The sequence below is a fragment of the Chelonia mydas genome, chromosome 6, assembly GCF_015237465.2.
Source record: "Chelonia mydas isolate rCheMyd1 chromosome 6, rCheMyd1.pri.v2, whole genome shotgun sequence".
Taxonomy (NCBI): domain Eukaryota; kingdom Metazoa; phylum Chordata; order Testudines; family Cheloniidae; genus Chelonia; species Chelonia mydas.
Window position 1 is genome coordinate 117,327,593 of NC_051246.2, and position 11,543 is coordinate 117,339,135.

Genomic DNA, 11,543 nt, shown 5'->3' on the forward strand with positions numbered 1-11,543 from the left:
TGTGATGCATGCTAGGAAATCACATCAAGTGGGAGAGTGGCTTGCTGGGGAGAGAATAGATGTCATGCACCGAAAAGGAGGGTGGAAGAGGTGAGCTTTCAGTTGGTAAGGTGTAGCCTCGTCAGTGGGAGCAGCATTCAGCACATACTGTGAAAGGTGATGGAAATGTGTTCATTCCATTTGCAGGTCACTTGAAAAGGCCTTATTCCTCTGGCATCTGGCAGGATATTACTCTGCCTAGGCACAAGTTAAAACTCAGACACAAACCTAGCAGAAGGACAGTTACTCTAGTACCAGAAGCATTCCCCCTCCTACATTCTGGGGGGCTGGACAAATCTTTCTCACTTGAAAGTTTTCACCTTCAAGATAGCGGCTGAACTCAAGATGTTGATCCGTTCTAGGCACATGAGCTGTGTGACATGCTAAAAGAGAGTTACCTTTTCTGTAACTGGTGTTCTTCGAGATGTGTTGCTCATGTCTATTCCATAATAGGTGTGTGTGCTCGCCACATGCACCGGTACCAGAGGTTTTTCCCCTAGCAGTACCCGCAGGGGGGAGCACGCCCCCCCCCCCGGCGACACCTGGAGCAGTGCCTGCCTGGCATGGTATAAGGGGGGCTGCGCTCCCCCCACCCTCAGTTCCTTCTTGCCAGACAACTCGGACAGAGGGGAAGGAGGGTGGGATGTGGAATAGACATGAGCAACATATCTCGAAGAACACCAGTTACGGAAAAGGTAACTGTCTTTTCTTCTTCGAGTGATTGCTCATGTGTATTCCACAATAGGTGATTCCAAGCTACATCTGTTGGAGGTGGGTAGGAGTTCACAAGTTCTCAGGACAGAGGACCACCCTGCCGAACCCGGCGTCATCCCTGGCCTTGGAGACGATCGCATAGCGCGAGGTGAACATGTGAACTGAAGACCACGTGGCGGCCCTACAAATGTCCCGGATGGGGACATGGACCATGAAAGCAGCCAACAAGGCCTGTGCCCGAGTCAAGTGGGCCCTCACAATGGGTGGCAGGGGGGCACACCCACCAGCTCATCACAGGAGCAGATGCACGAAGTGATTGCAACATTCTGTCATCAACATTCTGTCATCTTGGGAATCTACATACCTTGGAATGAAGCTCTGAGGAGGTTGTCATCCTGCAGCTACCGTGCTCACAACCATCCTCAGCAAATACTTTTACTGCTCTACTTTCATATATTACAGACTTTTCTTTGTCAGTAGCACTTACCAGGAGATGTTACAGTGATGAAAATACACAGTGATCAGTAGTGTTTGTTCAGAAGACAGTGAGTGGCAGAAACGGTCTAAATACTTTCAGGCCTCTAACAGTTCACAGAGCAATACCCCAGGAAAAGAAAAAGATATCTTGATTAGAATAATTATAATTGTCTTTTCCTTAGTTCTTGCTATACAAATTCCAGGCTAAATTATCATCTAATTTCAGAGAGCTCCATGACCGAGATTATCCATGAGTCATTTGTAATTATGTGCCAGATTGTATTAAAGCATGAAAATACAAAGGTTTCTCATCAAATACTAAGAGGGGAGAAGAATCAAATTACATTTGAGCAAGATAACTGCTCAAACTGCTCTCTGATTCATGGCATATAGCAATTGCAAAGAGAAAGGGTAGAACCCTGTGTTTAATAAAAGTGCAATTGTAATAAACTGACAAATTCCAGGAAATTCCAGTTTAAGGCTGACAAACCATACTCTTCTGCTGCTGGGAGTTTGTAAGGAACGCTCTTTCTAGCCCGGAAGTAGGTTCCCTAGGAATTTCCCACTGTAGCTTTACCCAGAGCCTAGACTTTAGCACTGAGTATCTGGAAGTTGCCGCTTTGGAGACTTAAAGAAAACTGCCAGCAGTAGCAATTTGTGTGCAGTGCAAACAAACCAGCTGCAGTTTATTCAGCCTGCACATCAGATGTTTTAAATTAGCTCCATTCTTAAAGTTTCTGGGCTGCCTGTCTCACAAGGCCATTTTTAAATACCAAATTTAGCCGCAGTGAGCATTGCTAAATGGCCTCAGAACCAGTCACACTGCCTAGCTGTAAAGCGGCAAACACGCAACCAAATTGTTAATCGAAGATATTTATGATGGAACTATTTACAAGGCACAAAGTCAGTCAGCACGGTTACATATTTAAAAGATGGTTTCTACTGTTTCGTGGCATATGAAATGACTGTTTGGGGGTTAATAGCTGAAGTAGGGCAACTGGATTCCACGTTGTTCACAGCAGTATAAATATTTAGGACTTCAAATTTTAGCTCAGAGACCCCAGATGACCTGGATTACTGGAGCTCAGCATCCGGAGCAGTGAATCAGCTGGCCAGTGGGAGACACAGGACAGACAAAGCAACTGTGTGCATAATAAAAAATTTGTTGAGAAGCCATGGTAAAGCCCATGATAACGGAAGAACACGTCGCTCTAAGAATACTGGTGTCGGCTTTTTGCAGGAGCTGAAGTCTGGGACAGATTTTATCCATTAGTGACTAAAATAACAGGCCTAGTGGTTGCCACTGCATGAGTTACTCACTCTGCCACCAACACAGTCAACAGAGGCCAGTTGCACGCACCCCTTGTTCGCTTTGCTAGTTTGACAGGCTAACACGGCACACCTGAGAGCGCCACACTGTGGTCAAAGCTGCGTCCGCAGTCGCTATTGGGGCATGACCAGGCTTTGCAAGGTGGCAGGACAGAGCAAATATCCAAGGCTAGTTTTGATCCTGCAATTCATATGTCTAGAAACAGAAAGTATTGGGAAGTTCAGATGTGCTGCTGACCTGCCCACAAAAGTACTGTAAGTGACGTCTACAAAATGAAAATGAAATGATGCAAGTACATGAGAAATGTAACATATCCCCTGAATTGCTCAGCAATAATGATGCTCAATTCTCCTTCCACAGCAGTGTAAATCATGGAGTGACTATTGAAATCAGTGATGCTACACTGATGTAAAACCCCTGGAAGAGAACTAGGCCTGCATAAATCTATTGGTTCTGTTTCTTTATATATAATCTTCTGTCTTCAAAGCAAACCACGCTTGCCAAAACAAGGGGAATAAAGGAAGACCCTTCGATTTTGTGATGGCAATAGTCAGCTGTAGTGTAATGTAAAAAGCCTGCCATCAAAGTTTCCTTCGTCATCTCATTAAAAAGACTTGCAAAACTATCTGCTAGCTAATAAAGACTTTTTTTTTAAACTTTAATATTGTATTCCATAATTAAATGTATGAAGGGAAAAACAGGCCATGTATTTAAACAGACAGCATGGCAACAATCTGCTATTCTTTCACTTAAACTCAATGGATGTTCACTCCCAACACTAATTAAAGAGACTCAAGACTTCAGCCCTTTGAACATTTCTGTACAAATCTCATAATTCCTAACTGCATCTACATTTTTATTCATTATGCTTGTGGACTGTAGCGTTGCTGTTATCACAAGGTTTTCAAATTAAAAAGGAAGGATTTCACTTTCATGTATAGTGCCAATCCATTTTGTTAACATTTTACCCTCAAATATTTATTATAAATTCTAGGGATTCCAACACATCAGTTTCAAGCATGCTTCCTCTGGAAGCACTTAATGACCAAAAGATGGGACTGGCAGATGGGGCCTGAAAGTGATCAAGAGATGGGACTTCCACCTAACCCTAAGTGGAGGATTATGTCGCAGATCCTCAACCAGTATAAATCAGCAGTGCTCTATTTACTTTATTGGAACTCTGACTATTTACACCAGCTGAGGATGTGGCTGTCTGTGTTTAAAACCATCATTCCAGAAGTAACAAGCTGCAAAAACTTCAAATCACTCCCGTCTGGCACTGGTTAGGCAAGTGATGAGCTGTGACTTCTGCTTTTTGGCTAAACTATGTTTGCTTTAAGGCGATTGCATCCTCCCAACCCACCTCCATCCCACTCGTTGGTTTCATTCACCTATTACGTTCTGTGTACATTCATTTGTGAGCTCTCAAGGGCAAGACTAAATACCATAGTGATTGGCATTTTATATGGACTTAGGCATGAAGAGAGACCCATAGGGGATTTGTGGGCTACGTGCCGACGGCAGCATAGCAGCCCTCTCTCTACTTGCTATAAAGATCTTTGCAGTTCTAGGATCTCATAACACCCTTGCTGTTTCAATTAGTTTTTTGCTAGAAATTAAACAGGAAAAGACCTATCAATCACATGACACATGAAAGCAGGGAGCAACATTGATGTGCTGGACCAAATTCAGTTACATATGTGTAAATCAGAAGTAACTCCACTGAGCTGCCCAAAGTGAACCTGAAACATCAGTTCCTGAAGATTTACCCTGGTTTGAGAGCTCAGGACATGATATGATCTCTCTTCAGGGACAGTAGCTTCCTCTGCATTGTCATCAAACTCAAGCTGGGCCTTGGATTTGGGCTGGCATCTGTTTTGCAGTGGGTGCATCAGATTCTTAGCTGGAAGAAATCTGGCCTAGTTCCATACCTGTGAACAGGACACGAGGTGACAGGAAACTGATTTAACCATCATTTGTTGTGAAATCAGCCAATTCAAAACCCACATGTGCTCCTTACTTTCGCAATGAAACAAGGGAGAATGTCAGTACACAGATTAGAGGGATTACTTTCCTCTTCCATTCAGATAACATCAGCTCTATGCCCCACCACATCTGACGTGACAGGAGTCTCCTCTCCGGCCGGTCATCAGAAGCAGTCTCCCTGTATCTTCCACCCCTTCCCCCTCCCAACATCTCATTTCCAATCTCATCAGGAAACACCTCTTCTCCCTGCCTGTGTCATTTAACTTCTCTCCCCCTCAGTTAGTATTTTATTTATCGCTGCAAAGTGTTTTGGGCTATGAACAATGCCATACAAATGAAGCTGTGATATACGGAGCCCCTGTACTTCAGCAGCCAGCTTCTAGACAGTAAATACCGAGGGAGCAAATAACTAGAATGGGGGGCTTGCTTGGGGTGAAATTCACCTGGACAGCTGGTCATTCCAAGCTCTATGCCTGGCTTCCAGCCCACTGATGCCTTATTGGAAAAGGGTGGTCTTGGGGTTAAGGCCACAGATTTCTTATGCAAGCTTCAGCAAATCCTTTAGTCTCTCTGTGCCTCACTTGGCCATCTGTAAGATAGCGTGAACACTACTTGTCTCCTGCCCTTTGTCAGACTGTAAGCTCTTTGGGGCAGGAAGAGTTTTGTTTACTATGTTTGTACAGCACCTAGCATAATGGGGCCCAATCATGGGTGAGGCCTCTTTGCGTTACTGTGATACAAACAAATAATAGCAGGTAGCAGCTTTGTTTGTGCCTGGTGCACAGGGCTCACTATCACCCTTTGCATAGTCCCGCCAAATCCTCAGAATGGGATTTCCTGGGTTGGTAATTGACGCTTGTCTAGGGGATAGCTATAGCTCTTTCAGATAGCGGTACCTGACTATGTGTTTCAGGTGGCGTATTTGATAGCTACAATGCAGTCAGCTCCTACGTGCTGTCACAAAACCTATTGTGGAGCGCTGCAAGATGAAAGATACCTGCCTATGGCAAAGGCCACTAAGAAGTTTCCTGTTGCTGTGGTATAATACAGGAAGGCAACACAATGACAGAGGTTACAGGAATTTGCGGTAGGCAGGTCCGACTTAATTAGTGCAGCAGCCTGAAGTTGCAAACAATTTCCCAGTGGCTTCACACAAGAGTCTGTCTGACAATAGTGACTGGAGTTTTGAAAGCTCCCCTTCCTCTGAAAGCTCTTACCCTGTGTCATCCTGTAAAGCTTATTTGAATTGTTTTGGTGGGTATGTGAGCTTTCAGAGAAAGGGGAGACGTCAGAGCAGAGATGAGGACTAAGCATGTTCCCCAGACGTGACAATGCTCCGAAGACTCATTATTCAATTACAGATGTGCATCAGAGTAATCTATTACTACCTAGAGAGGGAAAGTTTTGACAGCCAGGGCCATTTCCATGCTCAGAGTTAAAGAATAATGCATTATGCACTGGAGCTGTGTCACTGCAAAAGTCGATTCTCTAATTTACTTTATCAGCATCAGAATAGGTCACTCCCCACTGCTTATTAATTAGGAAAGACAGTATGATGTGCTGTACAAACAGAGTAAGCAGCACTAAGCTTTGGCTTGGGGCAATATACCACAATGTCAAGAACTATTGTTACTGGAGGGCAATTTTTTTCACCTACTGCTATCACCTCTTGGGACCATCATTGCAGGCCAGATGCTCAGCTGATGTAACACAACATAACTCCGTTGACGTAAATCTTGGATAATTCATATAGTCCCAGGTGTTTTATTTTTCCTCTATATTTTTATGCATTGGAACCTATGAGTTATAAGGTCTTCACCACATAAAGACATCTGCTTTGCAAACTTTGTGCAAGGAAATCTCTTTGAATACAGAGACTTACTCAGAAAGTGTTATACTGATACCCTTATGCTCATAAGGAGAGTTCAGCTGATAATAATTCTAGCTCCACTGTTTCCATGATCACCTATGCAAGAAAAGCCAGCCAGTCTGCCTTGGTTTTTAAAGCATGTGTCATACATATAAAGGGAAGGGTAAACACCTTTAAAATCCCTCCTGGCCAGAGGCAAAACCCTTTCACCTGTAAAGGGTTAAGAAGCTAGGATAACCTCACTGGCACCTGATCAAAATGACCAATGAGGAGACAAGATACTTTCAAAAGCTGGGGGGAGCGGGAAACAAAACCTCTCTCTCTGTCTGTGTGATGCTTTTGTGGGGGACAGAACAGGAATGGAGTCTTAGAACTTAGTAAGTAATCTAGCTAGATACGCGTTAGATTCTGATTTCTTTAAATGGCTGAGAAAAATAGGCTGTGCTGAATGGAATGGATATTCCCGTTTTTGTGTCTTTTTGTAACTTAAGGTTTTGCCTAGAGGGATTCTCTATGTTTTGAATCTAATTACCCTGTAAGGTATTTACCATCCTGATTTTACAGAGGTGATTCTTTTACTTTTTTTTTTTTGTCAGTAAAACAGAAGGTTTATTAGACAACAGGAACAGGGTCTAAAACAGAGCTTGTAGGTACAGAGAACAGGACCCCTCAGCTGGGTCCATTTTGGGGGCCAGTGAGCCAGACAACCACGTCTGCACTTCACTCCATGTCCCCAGCCAGCCCCAAACTGAAACTCTCCCCAGCCCGTCCTGCTCTGGGCTTTGTCCCTTTCCTGGGCCAGGAGGTCACCGGATTCCTTTGTTCTCCAACCCTTTAGCTCTCACCTTGCAGGGGGGAAGGGCCCAGGCCATCCATTGCCAGGAGACAGAGCGTTGGCCATTTATGTACACTGACCCTTTGCTCTGCAACAATTACACCCCCTTATCCCACCACCTAGAGACTTAAGGAATGAATAGGGGAAACTGAGGCACCCCTACAGTATTCAGAGGAAACATTAAGAACAGTCCCGCTTCATCACATCTCTCCCCCTTCGAGACCAAACTGAGCGGGGTCACTTTAGCCAGTGACCTGGGAAAGTTCGAAGCCACCAATGTTCCCATGGATACCCCAGCATCTCTCCCGTTCCTTGGTGGGAGTTACACCAGGCCCTTCCGGTTTCACGCCCTCCCTTAGGTCGGGGGTGGTCGATAGCACTCGCATGCCGCATGTGGGAAGGTTTATGCGGCCCGTGCCTTTTCCCACCCCAAAACCCCCGGGGGTCAAACTGGGATTGGGTCTTCTCCCAGCGCTCCGGTCTGGAGGGCTGCAATTCGGGCTCTCTTGGTTAAGGGTCCCCATCTTGACCTGGGCCACATACTGTTCACTTACAGAACTAGCATGGAGACATTCTTTTCTCAACAACCTTGTCTCCCCAGCAAGCTGGCCAAACACAGCCACTTGGTTATAGGACTGTTTAACTTTCTTAACAGCTTTCACTCCATCTGAGACCTTCTCAAAGCTATCCATAATGGATCTTTCAACAGGAAAGTCAGTGGCTTCATTCACAACAGAAAATTTCTGGCTGTTAGGAACTGAAATTTTCTGGATTAAATCACTTTCACACCCTTCAGTTGCAGTAAACTACCATGAGGATTCCTTTCCCTAGGGCTTTTCTATGCAACAATTCACCCTTCACAGAAATTCTGCCCTTACCCTCTTTACCTAGGGCTTGCTCTAGAGGAACACTTTCCTGAGCAACAACAGACTCTTTCTGGGTCTCACTTACATCCAGAATTACCTCTGGCCCATAAGGCGGATTCCTACACAATCCCCTTTTGGGCAAATTTACAGACTTCCTAGATAAAAGGTTAGAAGCATTCTCCTTTCCTTTGCCACACACAAGCTCAGGAATCTTTTCCTTCTTGCTACAGGTTTCCACACCCTCAGTAGGGAACACAATCAAATCACCTTTATGCTCTCCTTGTGCCCTGGCTAGGATCTCACTCTGATTAGACAGAATCTACGCTACAAGCACCATAGTGGCTCAGCTGTGGTGCTCCAGCTATGCCGCTGTGGTGTAGATGCTTGCCACAGTGATGGAAGGGTTTTTCTGTCGCTGTAGGAAATCCACCTCTTCGAGAGGCGATAGCTAGGTTGATGGAAGAATTCTTCTGGCAGCCTAGCTGCATCCACAGTGAGGATTAGGTCTACCAAACTTCATTGGACAGGGCACAAAATTGTTCACCACCCTGAGCAATGTAGGTAGGTCGACCTATGTTTTAGGTCTAGACCAGGCCTGAGACTGAAGATTTTAGGAGACCTACATCAAGGAGGAAGCTCCTGTCTCCAGGGTGGTATTTTGAGGGGAACCTTGCAATTACAATACATGCTGGATTGCTTGAGGAGGTTTGCATCAGCCATCCATGATAGAGGTAGAGAATTATCCTCCATTATATGCTACTATGTGCTGTTTGGGAGGATGATACCACAACCCTAGGCTTGGTCATGTGCCCAACTTTTTAACTTTTTAAAAATCCAAGCGATTGAGAAATTAAAGTGTTGTTGTTCTGAAAGTCTAGCAGATTTCATTCCCGTTCAGGGGGAAAAAAGGGAATTTAAATAGGGAGTGAGGAAGGAAGAGAGAGGTTGGTACACAAAGCCATGCCAAAAGCATATAACTGGAAATGCTTGAAACAATTAATTAGTTGTACAAAACTGTACGAAGCCTCAGGGTAAACTTAGAAATCCTATTGCAGCCTGATTAAAAGAGAGAGGATATCCTAAAAGTTGGTACAGCTGAGTATTTCCATTTCTCGATTACAATAAAAACGAACCAGATTTCACAGATAGGCTAATGGCCTACTGGGTCCATTCCTGTGCTGCACCCATGCTGAACTATTCCATGCTGTATGTTGAGTGCTTTGGCCAGTTGAGTTGTGACTGAACAATGGAAAGTAGGACTAGTCCATTAGGCTGTGACTCTTCCATACCTAATGGAATTCACTGTTATGAAACGTTTCCTGATCTTTAGCCTGAATATCTTTGATCAGTTTTACTCCTTTACTCCGAACTATAGTCTGTCAGACCATCTAAACAACTCTTTTCTCTGCTTAGTGTTTACTCTAGTCAAATACCTGTAGATCTCATCATCTTCTCCTGCTCAGCTGTCCAGTGAAGCTATATTATTTTTAATCTCCCCCTCATGAGCAGTCCCTTCAATCTTTTAACTTTGAAAGAGATGCATGATACTGGCCTTAAAACAGTACTAGGAGACAGAAATGCCTAAATTAGAATACTAAGAATGTTTCTCATCTGTGTTTCATGTCAAGTTGTAACCTCTCTCCTTTGTATTTCTCACCTGTAAAATAAGTGCCATGCTACTTACCTTCCTCACGGAATAGTGAAGAACACTTGTTCGGCAAGCACAAAGTTTGATGCTATTTTTTTTTTTAATTGTCCTTGTCTGAATTTCCTCTAATTTGTCAAAATCTTTCTTGTATTGAGGAACACAGAAATCTACATTGTTCTAACTGCAGTTTCACTAGAGTCACATAGATACAGACTGCCACCACATCCTGGTCTTAGACATGATATCGTGTTGCCAACTCTCATAATTTTATCATGAATCTCATAGTATCTGGTATTTTTAAAGCCCCAGCTCCTGGAGTCATGTGATTAGATGAGAATCTCAACTTCCATTTTTATTAAAAAAAAGTTTCTAGCTCCTCATGACTGCAGGAAAAAAAGCTTGAAAACATGAAACCTAAGAAGCTTAGAAAAAAATCAGAAGGCAAATAAACTCCCACCCAATTTATTTTTGAGTCTTATGATTTTTAAGCTAATCTCATAATTTTTTGGTGGGGAGGAGCTCGTTCATGGTTTGTGAATGTTTGGATTTGGCAATACTGGTTATTGCTTGACAAGAAGCACTGTTTCCGGTGATGCTATGTAAGGAAAGCAAGATGTTGGGCCTAATGAAAGAATTACTGGGTGAAATTGTATGGCCTCAGTTACACAGGAAGTCAGATTAGATGCTCATAATGGTCCATTCTGTCCTTAAAATACATGAATCTATAAGCAAATGTTCAGTGGCCTCACAGCAGCAACTCAAAGCTTTATAAAAGTTTGCAAAGAACTCAGCACAGGTTAACTTCCTGATGGGAGAAGAACTTTTTAACCTATTTGTGGGATTTTGTTTTAAGTAACAGGAATGGGAAATACCCACTAATTTAGGAGATGTAGGGAGAAGAGCTTGTCTTTAAAATATGATAATGTTTACAAGTTCCGTTCCCTGAAGACCTTACAACCTAAACAGACAATGTACAAAAGGAATGGATGTTATGTGATTGTTGTGAAGTTCAGCATTTGCGGTTTTAAATCCATATCTGTTGTTTGCATTTGCTGTGCTTTGCATGCTGGGGATGGAAGCGGTTTGCACACCTTTTGGAGGTGATGTATTAAGGAGGAACCTAGTGGAAAAGATAGGGAGGATTCTAGGGAAGTAGGCCCAGAGGCAAGAATTGGATAACACCAACATTGGTAAACTGAGCAGCTTGGGGAAAGTAGAAGAGTGAGCAAGAGTGAGCAGAGTTTTGCAGGAGCTCAGTTGTACAGGTTGCCATGGCAAGAAAAAGAAGCTTAAATTTCATGAGAATGGCAAAAGAAAGTTAATGAGGGGAAATGAAGAGGGGTTACTCACCAGAGGAACCAACTTTGACTGCTGGGAGAAAGTTGTTTCAGCTGAGAAGTAACCTATATAAAAAAAAATGTTTTGCAAACGTGGAAGGTGAAGTTCACCAGGGGTCTCAAACACGCGGCCCGCGGGGTTATTTTCTGCAGCCCACCAGCTCCCTGCGGCCTCCCTGTTCCCAGCCAATGGGAGTGTCGGGAGAGGTACCTGGAGGAGCGGCCAGGGCAACACACAGACCCCTGTGCCCTCCCCCACTCCTACAGGTCCCGGCCGCTTCCCGGAGCGGCGCGGGGGCAGGGTGGGCAGGCAGGGAGCCTGTCCAGCCCCCAGTGCACGCTGGGCTGGACCTGCCCCCCAAACTCCTCCTGCAGCTGAACCCCCTGCCCTGAGCCCCCTGCTGCACCCCACACCCCTCCTGCACCCTGACCCCCTGTCCT